This window comes from Colobus angolensis, unplaced genomic scaffold, assembly GCF_000951035.1.
Source record: "Colobus angolensis palliatus isolate OR3802 unplaced genomic scaffold, Cang.pa_1.0 Scaffold8, whole genome shotgun sequence".
Classification (NCBI taxonomy): Eukaryota; Metazoa; Chordata; class Mammalia; order Primates; family Cercopithecidae; genus Colobus; species Colobus angolensis.
Window position 1 is genome coordinate 1377405 of NW_012121820.1, and position 15246 is coordinate 1392650.

General features: G+C 41.2%; 1 pseudogene across 1 annotated transcript; it reads left to right on the plus strand.

The window, feature by feature from the left end:
- Positions 1 to 14292: 14292 nt before the first annotated feature.
- LOC105502353 lies at positions 14293 to 15246 on the plus strand (annotated as a pseudogene). Its single transcript, XR_001000324.1, has one exon. The product of XR_001000324.1 is annotated as a 40S ribosomal protein SA-like (transcript).

The following is a 15246-nucleotide window of genomic DNA, read 5'->3' on the forward strand; positions in this document are numbered from 1 at the left end:
TTATGTTCCTCAAATTCTTATTTTGAAACCTAACCACCAAGGTGATGTTATTAGAACACAAGCCCTTTGGGAGGTTATTGGGTCATGAGGGCACACCTTATGAATGGGATTAGTGCTCTTATAAAAGACACCCCAAAGAACCCCCTCACCCCCTCTGCCATGTGAGATCATTCTGCCATATACAGCCATCTATGAACCAAGAATCAGGCTCTCACCAGACACTGAATATGCTAGCACCTTGATCTTTGAATTCCCAGCCTTCAGAACTGTGAGAAATAAATTTCTGTGGTATATATGCCCCCAGTCTGTGGTATTCTGTTACAGCAGCCTGAATGGAGTAAGATAGCTAAATTTCTGCTGAGTAAGGCCAAAAGGTTGGGGGCTCCCTTCCTCTACCAAGCCGCTACTCCCAGGATAGAGGCTCTACCCTGGGCTTGGCAGAACAAGACTACCAGGGTCCCAATCACCCCTGCTGCAGCTCACTCATTGAGCAGAGGTTCCATGCCAAGATAGGCAAGCTAAAAAGACCAACAGCCACTATCCTCATCATCCGGCACCACAGTACTGGTTCAAATGTTCTGCCCATGAGGAGAGACACAGCCTTTAAGAACAGAGAGTCCTGAAGTTCTGCAGAAAGGAACTGACTTTGAGACAGAGTGTAGGGAAGTTCAAGCCTAACAGTGCCTTGAAAACAATAGAGATTTTGGTGTAAAGCAAATAAGAGGAAGTTGGACTTGGTACCTGCTCTTAATTAATCAGAGCAAAGCCATCTGGTTCACCAGAGACAAGCAGAAGAGATGGTTAAGAAGAGTTCTCCTGGGATTAAAACAAACTTCAAAAACTGCCTCAAAACCACCCCTGCCTGACAGATTGACTTCTGGCATTACAGCATGAGGATCTCTGCTGATTCTATCCACAGTGAAATTATTAAAAAGCATTAAAAGTATTAAAAAGCAATGACTTAAAGCCTCTGAAAATGGTCCTCAGGGCAAATAGCAAACAATGAAACAGTTATCATATGGTCCCATTTTTACAAAAGTATTTCCTCCTCTCTAGCTATTTCTTTAATCACATACATGATTTTTAAAAATGTTCTGAAAAATGGTGCTCAACTAATAACTATGATTAATTCTGAGCAGTGGGATGTGGTGTAGTTTTTATTTTCATTTTTGCATTTTTATACACTCTGAGTTTTTATTTGTAAGCATCTATCATTTTAATAAAAAAATCAGCATGAGTTTTTATAAAAAAGGAAGGTTGGGGCCCGACGCGATGGCTCACGCCTGTAATCCCAGCACTTTGGGAGGCCGAGGCAGGTGGATCACGAGGTCAGGAGATCAAGACCATCCTGGCTAACATGTTGAAACCCTGTCTATACTAAAAAAAAATACAAAAAATTAGCCGGGCCTGGTGGTGGGCACCTGTAATCCCATCTACTCTGGAGGCTGAGGCAGGAGAACGGCATGAACCCAGGAGGTGGAGCTTGCAGTGAGCCGAGATTGTGCCACTGCACCCCAGCCTGGGTGACAAAGCAAGACTCCCTCTCAAAAAAGGAAGGTTGGGCTGGGTGCAGTGGCTTACACCTGTAACCTCAGCACTTTGGGAGGCTGAGGCAAGTGGATCACTTGAGGCCAGTAGTTCAAGACCAGCCTGGGCAGTCCAGTGAGACCCAATTTCTACAAAAAACAAAATTTAAAAATTAGCTGGATGTAAAAGCAATTACCTGGGTGGCATGCACCTGCAGTCCCAGCTCAGAAGGCTGAGGTGGGAGGATTGCTTGAGCCCAAGAGTTCAAGGTTACAGTGAACTATGATTTTGCCACTGGACTCCAGCCTAAGTGACAGAGCAAGACCTTGTCTCTAAAAAGAAAAAAACAAAAAGCAAACAAAAAAAAAAAGAGTTTGGATGAGAAGCAAATATGCCAAGGAGGTAACATACATTGCTATGGCATTATAGGATGTTTTCTGTATTTTCCTTTTTTAAAATTAATTATTTTTTATAAATAGAGATGAGATCTCACTATATTACCCAAGCTGGTGTCAAACTCCTGGACTCAAGCGATCCTCCCACCTCAGCCTCCCAAAGAGCTGAAATTACAGGCATGAGCCCACTGCACATGGCCTGTATTTTCAATAGACATAAGTGAGGCACACACTGTCTTAGCTCAGGCTGCTATAAGAAAATATCAGACCAGGTGACTTAAACCACAAACATTTATTTCTCACTGTCTTGGAGGCTGGGAAGTCCAAGATCAAGGTGCCAGCTGATTCAGTTCCTGATGAGGGCCCACTTCCTGACTTCCAGGTAGCTGCCTTCTCATTGTGTCTTCACCTGGTAAACAGAGAGAGAGAGAGATCTTCCTCTTCATGTACGGACACTAATCCCATAAGCCCCACCCTTGAGACCTCATTAACCTTAATTACCTCCTAAAAGCTGTATTTCCAAAGTCAGTCATGTTGGAGGTTAGAGCTTCAACATGTGAATTTTTGGGAAACACAATTCAGTCTAGAGTACATACATATAATTTTTTTGTTTTACTATGAAAGGCTAAAAACTTTTATGTCTCCAGCTGTTAGTGTCTAGCATTTTAATGTGACAGAATGTGTTTAGAGAATAAAAGGACAAAATAATGGGGGAAGGAACAAAGACACACAGAACAGAATTTATTTAACGATGTCCAATAACAGTAAGAAAAACTTTCGTCCTTCAGGTTGCAATGCGCCATTGCTCTCCAGCCTGGGCAACAAGAGTGAAACTCTGTCATAAAAAAAAAAAAAAAAGGAAAAACTTTCCTCCTTCTACTTCACATGTTCTAGAGGATGGCTGCTGCCTAAGGGGGTATAAAATGTCCAACCCAAGCAATAACAATCTGAACAACCTCACAAACACTCACAGGCTGCAGGTGCACTGACCTCAAGAGTGACTCAGAGACCGGGCATGGTGGCTCATGCCTGTAATTCCAGCACTTGGGGAGGCCGAGATGGGTGGATTGCTTGAGGCCAGGAGTTTGAGACCAGCCTGGTCAACGTAGCGAGACCCCATCTCTATTTTTTTAAAACAAGTATTTAAAAAACAACAATAAAGAGTGATTCAGAGCTGATGGGAAATTGGAGCACTGTCTTCTATTTAAAGAAAAGGAGGCTGGCCACAGGGCTCATGCCTGTAATCCTAACACTTCAGTAGGCCAAGGTGGGCTGATTGCCTGAGCTCAGAGGTTCAGGACCACCCTGGGCAACATGGTAAAACCCCATCTCTACTAAAAATACAAAAAAACTAAAAAGAAAATTAGTCAGGCCTGGTGGCACATGCCTGTAGTCCCAGCTACTTGGGAGGCTGAGGCACGCAAATCCTTTGAACCTGGGAAGTGGAGGTTGCAGTGAGCTGAATTGCACCACTTCACTCCAACCCAGGCAAAAAAGGGAGATTCTGTCTCCATAAAAAAAAAAGAAGGAAAAAAAGATGTATTGACATAGTAGCTTTGTGGTGATACTGAATTTCTTGTGTGTGTGTGTGTGTGTTTCTTTGTTTTGTTTTTATAAACAGAGATTGTATTTCAGCACCTTTTGCCCCACGCTTCATTTACACAAAGGAAAAGAGTAAAAGCGCTGTTACCATTCAGGGTGGAAAATTCAATTTGGATCACTGGAGGAGAAATTAATAAACTATTTAAAATATACGGGTAGTTCACAGAAGATAGCAAATGATGATGGAGTTCGCTGGGGCTTGCAATCTCAGGTAACAGTTATTATTACCTCTAAGCACAAAGATTGAAGGTCATGGGGTGAGGAGTATATGGAAGGGGTCATCTGACAGGAACTGTGGCCTTCAGTATCAGTTCAGAGAACATTCATGGGGAGAATAAATACCTGCCTCCATTCTCCTCCCACCTATGGATCTTTTGCTGATAACCCCACACTGGTTGGCTGAACCCAACCTGGAGCCAGAAGGCAAAAGAAACCCTAGGTCAGCACCCACTTCCCCCGGCTGGGTCCAGGACTGGATGGAACACCATGGAGAGTGGATCTTAGCGGGCAAATGGAGGACACCAGCACAAGCCTTTAGATTATGCTGTTCACATACTGGCATACTTTGTGAATTTGATAAAGTATTTATCAGAACAGGCATTAGTAAATATTTGAAATCAAGTACTATAATAAGTTACATAAGCATATCTTTTACTTGATAGGGATTTTTCTCAATGCATTTTAAGCGCTTTAAAGGATATTGTTACATTGGTATTTACAAAGTGGGCAGTTGTCCAGTTTCTGAAATAGAAAAGTATAAGGCTTGCCAAATTTCCTAGAATCAATTAGTTGTGGAAGCAGCTGCTAATCTGATCTCTAATAATGGGCCACAAGAAAGCCAGAAAGAACCATTTTCATGTCATTTACATCAATGTTTTCATTTTGCCAGATATATTTTAATCTCTCAGGCCAAGGCATTTTTCTTGCTTATCTCCTGAAAGTTATTTTCTTTAAGGAAAATTTAACTATACAAAGGAAAACACAGATTTTCATTTTATTAGCTGTCATTATGATGTGCAAGTCTATATAATGTATAATGAGGCAGTTTTGGTGTTTTAGAAGTCTTCTGTCTATGTGGATGCTGAGGTACACATTCTGTATATAACCTTTATGTAAGGTTAAATTAATAACTCATGTACTTCAAAGATGCTTATAATAAATTGCAAAATTGTAGACCTTTGCATCAAAGATTTATCATATATCATTAGAGCACTCCCAAACCTCCAAATAAACTTCCCAGATAATTTAGAAAATGGTTAAATTATGATAGGAATCTTTCATGTGACATTGCAACACTATTATAGCAGAGGGAACAAACCCAGGCACAGCAGATTCACCTTCCCAGATGCAATTGGCATTTGAGAAAAACTGACGCAGCCCAGAAGGAGTCCAAACTGCAGGCGAGCCTGGCTGTATTCAGGGGAGCAGCATGTGTGCCCCTACCATGATGGAGGGTGAAGCAGCAAAGCTCAGTCCTCTGTTCACCATGTAGTGGTCACATGCACATTCTGCAGTTGAGTGGATTGGGTCTCCCTCACCAGACTTGAAGCTTTTCCAAGGCCCAGATTTTTACCTCTATCTTTTCCCTTGTACCCTGTTGCAAAACCATTCACTTCACCTCAGTGTCTAGGCAGGAACATATTATCCAACTGGTCACCTCACCCCCCAGCCCCACTCCACACAATGCATTTCTTTTTTTCTTTTCTTTTTTTTTTTTTTTGAGACAGAGTTTTGCACTTGTTGCTCAGGCTGGAATGTAATGGCGCAATCTTGGCTCACTGCAATCTCCTCCTCCCAGGTTCAAGTGACTCTCCTGCCTCAGCCTCCCGAGTAGCTGGGACTACAGGCATGCACCACCACACTCAGCTAATTTTGTATTTTTAGCAGAGACAGGGTTTCTGCAGGTTGGTCAGGCTGGTCTCGAACTCCCCACCTCAGGTGATCCGCCCGCCTCGGCCTCCCAAAGTGCTGGGATTGCAAACGTGAGCCACCGCGCCCGGTCCGCACAATGTGTTTCTTAACTGTCTGCCCTCCTGACTAGGGTCTACACCTTTCCACCATCCATTATACTTCACTGGTCTTGCCCGGCTCCTGGTCTTGCCTCTTCCACTCTGTCCTGCCTCACTGCCATCCACAGCAGCTTTGGAATTGGCAACGACATCCTTTGTCATAACAGTGAACTCACACTTGTCATTGCTTGTGAAAGTAGAATCACAATGTGATGCAGTTGACAGGGGGGCAGCCACACCTGACATGATGGTCAGGAGTGAGCTCAGCGATGATGGCATCTCCCTTTCTGAAATGCTGATGTGGAAGCCCAGGCCCCTTTGCAGGAGGCACACATCCCCTCTTGATTTGGCCCCTGCCTGCCTCATCAGCTTCATCTTTCAGCACCTCCTGCTTGGACTTTTATCTCAGAGCAACAGCTGCCTGTAGGGTTGCTCCTGTGCGTGTGTGACCCCCACCCCTCCCTCTGCCATCAGGACACAAGCCCTGCCAACCCACCCATGTTGTCTGACACCACTAAGTCTCTGGTTATGATGGTCTTTCTGCACCTCTCATTATTCTCTATTTCAATCATCCATTCATTTTTCAAAATGTAGCAAATGAATCCCCTCCCATTGGAAGCCTTCCTTCATCCCTTCTTGGATTAAATTTCCCTGCGAGTTTTCTTCTGATTTAGTTGGTCTAGGAGTGGGGTTCAGAATCAGAAATTTTAAAAACTTGAATAATTCTAATATGAATCAGAGTTGAAAGCCATTGAGGGAAAAGAAAAGGAAGATGGGCGGAAACAAGACAGTGGGGCTTTCCAGGTTCCTACCTGAGGCTCACTGGTCTTCTACTGAAATGCAACACCAAGAGGGGTGTCAGGAGTTGAACTGTGCTCACCCCCATTCATATTTCAAAGTCCTAACCCCCAATACCTCAAAAAGTGACTTATTTGGAGATAGGGTTTTTACAGAGGTAATCAAGTTAAAATGAGGTGATTCGCTGGGCCCTAAACCAATATGACTATTGTCTTTATAAAAAGGGGGAAATTTGGACATGAAGACATGCACAGAGGATGATGATGTGAAGAAGCAGGGAGAAGATGGCCATCTACAAGCCAAGGAGAGAGGCTTGGAGCAGACCTTCCCCTCAGAGGAAACAAACCCTGCCAATACTTTGATTTCAAACTTCTCACCCCCAGCACTGTGGACAATAAGTGTCTGTTGTGTAAGAAGCCACTCAGTTTGTGGTACTTTGTTTTGGCAACCTGAACAAATAAATACAGAGGGTAACGATAAGAAAAAGCCCTACCAGCGGATTGCTTGAGCTCAGGAGTTCGAGACCAGCCTGGGGACCATGGTGAAACCAGGTCTCTACAAAAAATACAAACGTTAGTCAGGCGTAGTGTCATGCACCTGTAGTCCTAGCTACTTGGGAGGCTGAGATGGGAGGATCGCTTGAGCCCAAGAGGATGAGGCTGCAGTAAGCCATGATCATGTCACTGCACTCCAGCCTGGTTGACAGAGAAAGACCTTGAGAAAGAAAGAGAGACAGAGAGGGAGAGAGAGAGAGAGAGAGAGACAGAGACAGAGACAGAGACAGAGAGAGAGAAAAGAAAGAAAGAAAACGCTCCACCATCCCTGGATTCACTTGTATTTCCAATGAACTAAGCCTGGGCTCTTCCTGGTGATGGATTGAACTTATCTTTGCATTGAGGAGATATTGTTTTTAAAAATCATGAGCTCTAAAGGAAAGGTTTTTGTGTTCAATACACTCTCTAAGAAATGAATAAGAATGTTCACTTAATCTTTGTAAAGGTCCTTAAGAGTTAAGCTTTGAGTGGACAGGCTGTTTCTTCATGATGCCAAAAGGATGAGGTATTACTGTAAAGCAGAAAATCTTATCTCTGTGTGGTATCAATAAAGTTCCATCCAAATCATAGCTTACTTAGAATGCTGAATATTTGTTGTCTTTTTCAAACGTGAGAAAACAGATTTTGGCTTTATTGTAATGCTGGCTGGAAGGCTTACTTGCCACATGGCCACAAGGTGGCAGGGCAGTGCCATTCTTCTGAAAGCCACCAGCAAAGTAAAACGCAGCTAGGACTATGTGGCCACACATAGGAAGTCAGCAGTTCTCTTCAAGTTTACGAAGTTGAACTTTCTCTCTCTTTTTAAGCACTCCCTTTTAATGAAAATCAAAGTAGCATATGTTTTTAATCGAAAATGTTATCCTGGGCAACATAGTGAGACCCTGACTTTACAAAAAATTTAAAGATTAGCCAGCCCTGGTGGTATACACCTGTAATCCCAGCTACTCAGGAGGCTGAGGCACGAGAATCACTTGAACTCAGGAAGTGGAAGCTGCAGTGAGTAGAGATTGTGCTGCTGCACTCCAGCCTGAGTTACAGAAAGAGACCCTGTCTCAAACACACACATACAGAAAAATAAAAAGAATAAAACAAAAAATTCATTATCCCACCACTCAGAAACAAACATGGGATGTGTAGACCATCCCCAGCCTTCTCTGCCAATGCCACCTGCTTAGGATACCCCTCTCTCACCTGCTCTGCCTTGTCTGTCTCACTTCCTCACGCTGCCTAATGTACCCCTCCCCATCTTTCTTCTTAACACTCACTACTATTTCGCAGCAGTTGTCACTGCCTCCTCTGCTAGTCCGTGAGCACCATGTGGGCAGAGAACTTGTCCTGTCAACCCTTACTACTAGGAGCAGCAGTCCCAAGATGTCAACCCACTGCATTGCAGAACTGTCTATTTCTCCCTTCAAGTCTGTCAATTTTTTGGCTTTATACATTTTGGAGTTCTATTGTTTGGTGCATGTCTTAGTCCCTTTTGTGTTGCTATAAAAGAATACCTGAGACTAGGTAATTTATAAAGAAAAGAGTTTTATTGAGCTCATGGTTCTGCAGGCTGAGGATCTCAATGGCATGACCCTGGCTCTGGCAAGGGCTTCTGTGCTGAGTCACAACATGACAGAGAAGGGCAAAGGGGAAGCAGACGTGTGAAGAAAGAGAAACCTGAGGGGTGACCTGGCTTGTAACAACCACACTTGTAGAAACTAATCAACTCCTGTGAGAACTAATCCAGATCCAGTCTTAAAACAGGAAGAACTCACTGACTACCTTAAGAACAGCACCAAGCCATTCATGAGGGATCTGCCCTTATGATCCAGACACTTCCCACTAGGCCCCACCTCCCAACACCACCACATTGGGAATCAAATTTCAACAGGAGCTTTGGCAGGAACAAAAAAAAAAAATGCCCAAATCATAGGAGTGCATATATGTTTATTATTGTTATATCTTCTTGATAAATTGACCCTTTATCAATGAATAGTGACTTTGCTTGTCTTTTGTCATTTTAACTTCATGTCTAATGTATCTGATATTAGTAGAGTTATACCAGCTCTATTTTGGCAATTATTTGTGTGGAATAGCATTTTCTGTCGTTTATTTTCAGCCTATTTGTATCTTTGGACCTAAAGTTAGTCTCTTGTGGGCAGACAGCATGCTTTTATTTTTTAATCCGCAGTTTTTGTCTTTTAACTGGTGAGTTTAACTTATTTATATTTACTGATAAGGAAAGATTTATTTTTGCCACTTTGCTCTTAGTTTTATACATTTTTTATGTTTTTCCCCCAATTCTTTCAATATTGCTTTCTTGTTTAATTTTTTTTCTAATATAAAGTTTAGATTTCCTCCTAATTTTATTTTCTGAATATTTTAAAATTATTTTCTTAGGAGCTGCCATGTGCTTTCAATCAACATCCTAATTTTTTTAAAAATAATCAATAGTTATCTCTCTGTATCTGTGGAAGGTTGGTTCCAGGACTTCCCTTGGACCACAAATCCTCAGATGCCCAAGTCTTTATATAAGATGGTGTAATATTTGCATATAATGTACACACATCTTCCTGTATACTTTAAATCATCTCTAGATTACTTACAATACCTAATAAAATGTAAATGTTATATAAATAGCAGTTATGCTGTACTATCTTTCAAATCCATATGGTTTTTATTGTCATATTAGTATCTGTATTGATGTTTTTCAAATACTTTTGACCTTTGGTTGGTCAAATCCTCACATACAGAATGTGCAGATACTGAGAAGTAATTACAATTATTATCATTATGAATAAATTTCAATACTATAATTGAAATTGGTATCAGGTTAGCTTTAATAATATACAAAAACTCTGCTCCGATACATCTGTCTCTTCCTTTTATGTTGTTATTGTCACAAATTACATCTTTATACATTGCCTCCCATTAACACATTCATAATAATTTTATGCATTTATCTTTTAAATTATATATGAAACAAAAAGAAAATTTACAAGGCAAAAACATAATATTGGCTTTTGTATTTACCAATGTAGTTGCCTTTACCAGAGTAGTTATTTAAGGAAAAGAAAAAAGAAAGAGCGAACTACTCTGGTAAAGAACTACATTGGGTTTTTTGTTTGTTTGATTGTTTGTTTTTTAGGTAGGGACTTGCACCCAGTCTGAAATACAGTAGCACTGCATAATCTTGACTTACCACAGCCTCAACTTCATAGGCTCAAGCAATCCTCCCACTTTAGCCTCCCAAGTAGCTGGGACGACAGGGATGTGCTACCATGCCTGGTTAATTTTTCTATTTTTTGCAGAGTCGGAGTCTCCCTATGTTGGCCAGGCTGGTCTCGAACTCCTGGGCTCAAGTTATCCTCTCACCTCAGCCTCTCAAAATACTGAGATTATAGGCATGATCCACCATGGCCAGCTGTATTTCTTTGTATGCCTTCTAATTCCAATCTTATGTCTTTTCATCCTGGGGGACTCTTTTTAATATTTCTTGTAAGGCAGGTTGGCTAGTGATAAACTCTCTCAACTTTAATGGGGATATCTTAATTTTTGCTTTATTTCTGAAGTAGAATTTAGCCACATATAGAATTTTTGGTTGACAGCTTTTTTTTTTCTTTCAGCACTTTAAATATGTAATCTACTGTCTTTTGGCCTACCTAGTTTCTGCTGATACATTAGCTGTTGATCTTATTGAGGATCCTTTGTACATGATGAGTCGATTATTCCTTGCTGCTTTCAAGATTCTCTCTTTGTCTTTGCCTTCTGAGAGTTTTATTATAGTATGTCTTGGTGTGTATCCCTTTGAGTTTATCCTTCATGGGGTTTGTTCAGCAACTTGGATGTATGGACTCATGTTTTCTTTTTATCCAAAGTCACTACCTCTTAATATTGTTGAAGTTTATTGAGTTATTATGTTTACAGAACTAAAACAATGCCTGGCATATAACACCATTATGAAATATCAGTGTCTGTTTTTTTAATGTCAATCTACTTCTGTCTAAATCTGAGAAGATCTAATCAAAACTCTAGTAAATACATATCCTCTCTGTGTCCCAATTTTCTCATCCTCAAATGGAAATAACAATAATACCAATCTCACAAGGTAGCTGTGAGAATTAATTAATACACTTAAGAATTTATATCTCTGGCAAATAATATTTTGCTATTATTAGTATAATAATAATTATTATTGGTTGTAAATTCTAGTATATAAGAAGCCCAGATTGAAGTTGCCAGTTTGTCTTGTAAGGAGGTTGGAAGTTGTCATTCCCATTTTCACAACAAATAAAAAGCTGAAAAAATGGAAAATTAACCATTTTTTATAGCTCCATCAGATAATTGAGATCACAGGGCTAACCACTGGCTCCCAAGTTAGGAGTGAAATTGTTGCTGGAGCCAGTACCAGGGTAGGAAAACATAAACTATCATGGATAAGTTGCTGGAGTTTCAGTGTGGAAAAACTTGGCCTCTCAAAGGCCAAGTCTTAAGGGGTCCCACACAATTATACATTTTGTCTTCAGTATCCCTACTAGGTTCTCAAAATGAGAATTTAAAAAAAATCTCCTCATGCTTCTGGCAGGGGAAGGAGAAAGTAGTCATTTTGAAATGCACACAGAGAATTCTACAGATGGTTCAACTTATAATTTTCTGACTTTATGACAGTGTGTAAGCAATATGCATTAATTAAGTAGAAATTATATTTTGAATTTTGAGTTTTGATCTTTTCCTGGGCTAGCAATACAAGACACAATAATCTTTCTTGGTGCTGGGCACTGGCAGCAAACCACACCTCCTGGTCAGTCACAATATCACAAGGGTAAACAACTGATACTCTAAGGTGTACTGTGTTGCAAATAATTTTGTGTTTTTGTATCCCATCATGTATACAAAATGTCCATCTGTGTCTCCTGCTTTGAAGAAAAAGAAGAGGAGGAAGAAGAAGAAAGAAGAAGGAAGAAGGAAGAAGAAGAAAGAAGAAGGGGAAGAAGAAGAAGAAGAAGGAAGAGGAGGAAGAAGAAGAAAGAAGGAGAAAGAAGAAGAAGAAAGAAGAAGAAAGCAATTATCTTTTTTTTTTTGAGGCAGGGTCTAGCTCTGTTGCCCAGACTGGGGTGCAGTGGGCACAATCATGGCTCACTGCAATCTCTGCCTCCCAGGCACAAGCAATCCTCCCATCTCACCTTCAGAGTAGCTGGAACTAGAGGTGCATGCCACCATGCCCAGCTAATTTTTTTGTAGAGACAGGATTTCACCATGTTGCCCAGGCTGGTCTCAAACTCCTGGACTCAAGCGATCTACCCACCTTGGCTTCCCAAAGCACTGAGATTATAGGAATGAGCCACCGTGTCCAGCCACAATTACTCTTTAAGGTAAAATTTTACTTAATTGCCCAGCATAAAGGCAGCAAGCCAGTAATGGCCACTGCACATAAGTTAGAACCTTCACAATTGACAATCTCAACCATCTTAAAGGATGAGAAGCAAATAACTAATGCAGTGAAATTATCAGTATTGGTTAAACCCACTCTCATCACAAAGAAAAGAGCTGGACTAACTGATTATATGAAAAAATTATTTGTTATCGGGATGGAAAACCAGATAGAGAAGAACATACCATTTAGCCTACTAATGATCCAGGCTAAGGCAAGAAGTCTTTTCAACACATTAAAAGAATATGCAGATGATCCTAGATATATGCAAATGTTTACCTCAAGTTATGGGTAGTTCCAATGCTTCAAAAAGTGTCATAATTTTCATAATGTGAGGCCAGTGGTGAGGCAGGAAGTGCCAATACTGAAGGTGCTAAAGCTTTTAAGGAAGAGCTGTACAGGATAATTATAGACAGGAAATATTTTCCAGAACCAATATTTAATGATGAAATGAGGTTGTTCTAGGAGTATATGTCAGAGCATACACACATTTATGCAGAATCCAAGACAATGCCAGGATTCAACATATTCAAAGACCGTTTTGCATTCTGCTTTTGAGTGGAAATGTGGAGGAGTTCAAATTAAAGTCTTTTCTAACCTAACACTCAGATAACTCTAGAACACCCAAGAATGTGAGTAAGCAGACATTTCCTAATTATTGTCATCATAACAAGGAAGCCTGGGTGACATCAGCATTGTTTGAAGACTAATTTTTGAACTATTGCGTTCTGCAGGCAAGAGACTATTGTAGGAAACATAATATCCCATTCAAGATGTTTCTGATCTTAAATATCACTCCAGGACATTCACAACTTATCAGTGACATGCATTCTGATGTAAAGGTTGTATATCTTGACCCCTGAACACAGCCACACTCATTCTACCAACGGACCAAGATGCAATAGCTCCATTCAAAGCATACCATTTATTCCGAAGCATACTATTATCCCCTTCCATTCAATCTGTACCAATGATGAGTCCTAGACACCATCTGCTATTCAAGAAGTTTGTTCTGGTAGAGTTCTTATAAGGCTGATAGCAGAAGCAGGCCAGTGGCATGGGTTAGATAAAACCAGAGGGTCAGATGACTAATTGATTGGGAAGGTCTCTGTCCAGACAACATTTTCAGAGTTTAGGGAATCTTTCCCTCTTTTTTCATATCTGTGTTCAGTCCAGGTTAATTACCAGATAATTCTTTCATAAAGAGGGTTTAAGCTATTTTTGTAAGGCTAAGTTTTATTTTAAGGCTTCTGAAAATTTTATCTGTACAGAGGTACCCTTGTGCTCTAGGCCTTGCCTTCTGGAAATCACCATATCAGGTTGGAAATCCCTGGTCAGGTTGTATCATACTGCTGAGTAACACATAGTGCCATATCCCTGTGGCATGCTTAAGTGGTCTTTATGGCTACCATTAGTCTTACAGTCACAATATGTCTCCAGGTTCTAATGGGAAAAGTAGGCAACATGTAAGAACAAATGGGTACTGTAAGTAGAGAGAGGGAAACTCTAAGTAAGGATCAAAATGAAACAGCAGAAATGAAAAATAATGTAGCAGAAATGAAGAATGCTTTGATGGGCCCATCAATAGACTGGACATGCCAAGGAAAGAATCAGTGCTTGAAGATATGTCAGTAGAAACTTCCAAAATGGAAATGCCAAGAACAAAAAGAATGAAAAAGGCAGAAAAGAAAATCCAAGAACTGTGGGAGAATTACAAAAGGTATAACATACATATAATGGAAATGCCAGAAAAAAAAAGAGAGAGAAAGGAGAAGAATAAATATTTGAAGTAATAGTGACAGAACTTCCCCAAATTAATGTCAGATACAAAACAACAGATTCAGTAAGCTCAGAAAAGCCCAAGTGAGATAAATATAAAAAATATACACCTGCTTTTTCCACGCTACCTATAGAGGGGTCCATACGGCGTTGTTCTGGATTGCTCTCATTTCAGATTCCCATCGTAACTTAAAGGGAAACTTTTCACAATGTCCAGAGCCCTTGATGTCCTGCAAATGAAGGAGGAGGATGTCCTTAAGTTCCTTGCAACAGGAACCCACTTAGGTGGCACCAATCTTGACTTCTAGATGGACCAGTACATCTATAAAAGGAAAAGTGATGGCATCTACATTATAAATCTGCAGAGGACCTGGGAGAAGCTTCTGCTGGTGGCCCGTGCCATTGTTGCCATTGAAAACCCTGCTGATGTCAGTGTTATATCCTCCAGGAATACTGGCCAGAGGGCCGTGCTGAAGTTTGCTGCTGCCACTGGAGCCACTCCAACTGCTGGCTGCTTCACTCCTGGAACCTTCACCAGCTAGATCCAGGCAGCCTTCCGGGAGCCACGGCTTCTTGTGGTTACTGACCCCAGGGCTGACTACCAGCCTCTTATGGAGGCATCTTATGTTAACCTACCTACCATTGCTCTTTGTAACACAGATTCTCCTCTGCGCTATGTGGACATTGCCATCCCATGCAACAACAAGGGAGCTCACTCAGTGGGTCTGATGTGGTGGATGCTGGCTTGGGAAGTTCTGCGCATGCGTGGCACTATTTCCCGTGAACACCTGTGGGAAGTCATGCCTGATCTCTACTTCTACAGAGATCCTGAAGAGATTGAAAAAGAAGAGCAGGCTGCTGCTGAAAAGGCAGTGACCAAGGAGGAATTTCAGGGTGAATGGACTGCTCCAGCTCCTGAGTCCAGTGCTACTCAGCCTGAGGTTGCAGACTGGTCTGAAGGTGTACAGGTGCTCTCTGTGCCTATTCAGCAGTTCCCTACTGAAGACTGGAGTGCTCAGCCTGCCACGGAAGACTGGTCTGCAGCTCCCACTGCTCAGGCCACTGAATGGGTAGGAGCAACCACTAAATGGTCTTAAGCTGTTCTTGCACGGGCTCTTAAGCAACATGGAAAAATGGTTGATGGAAAATAAACATCAGTTTCT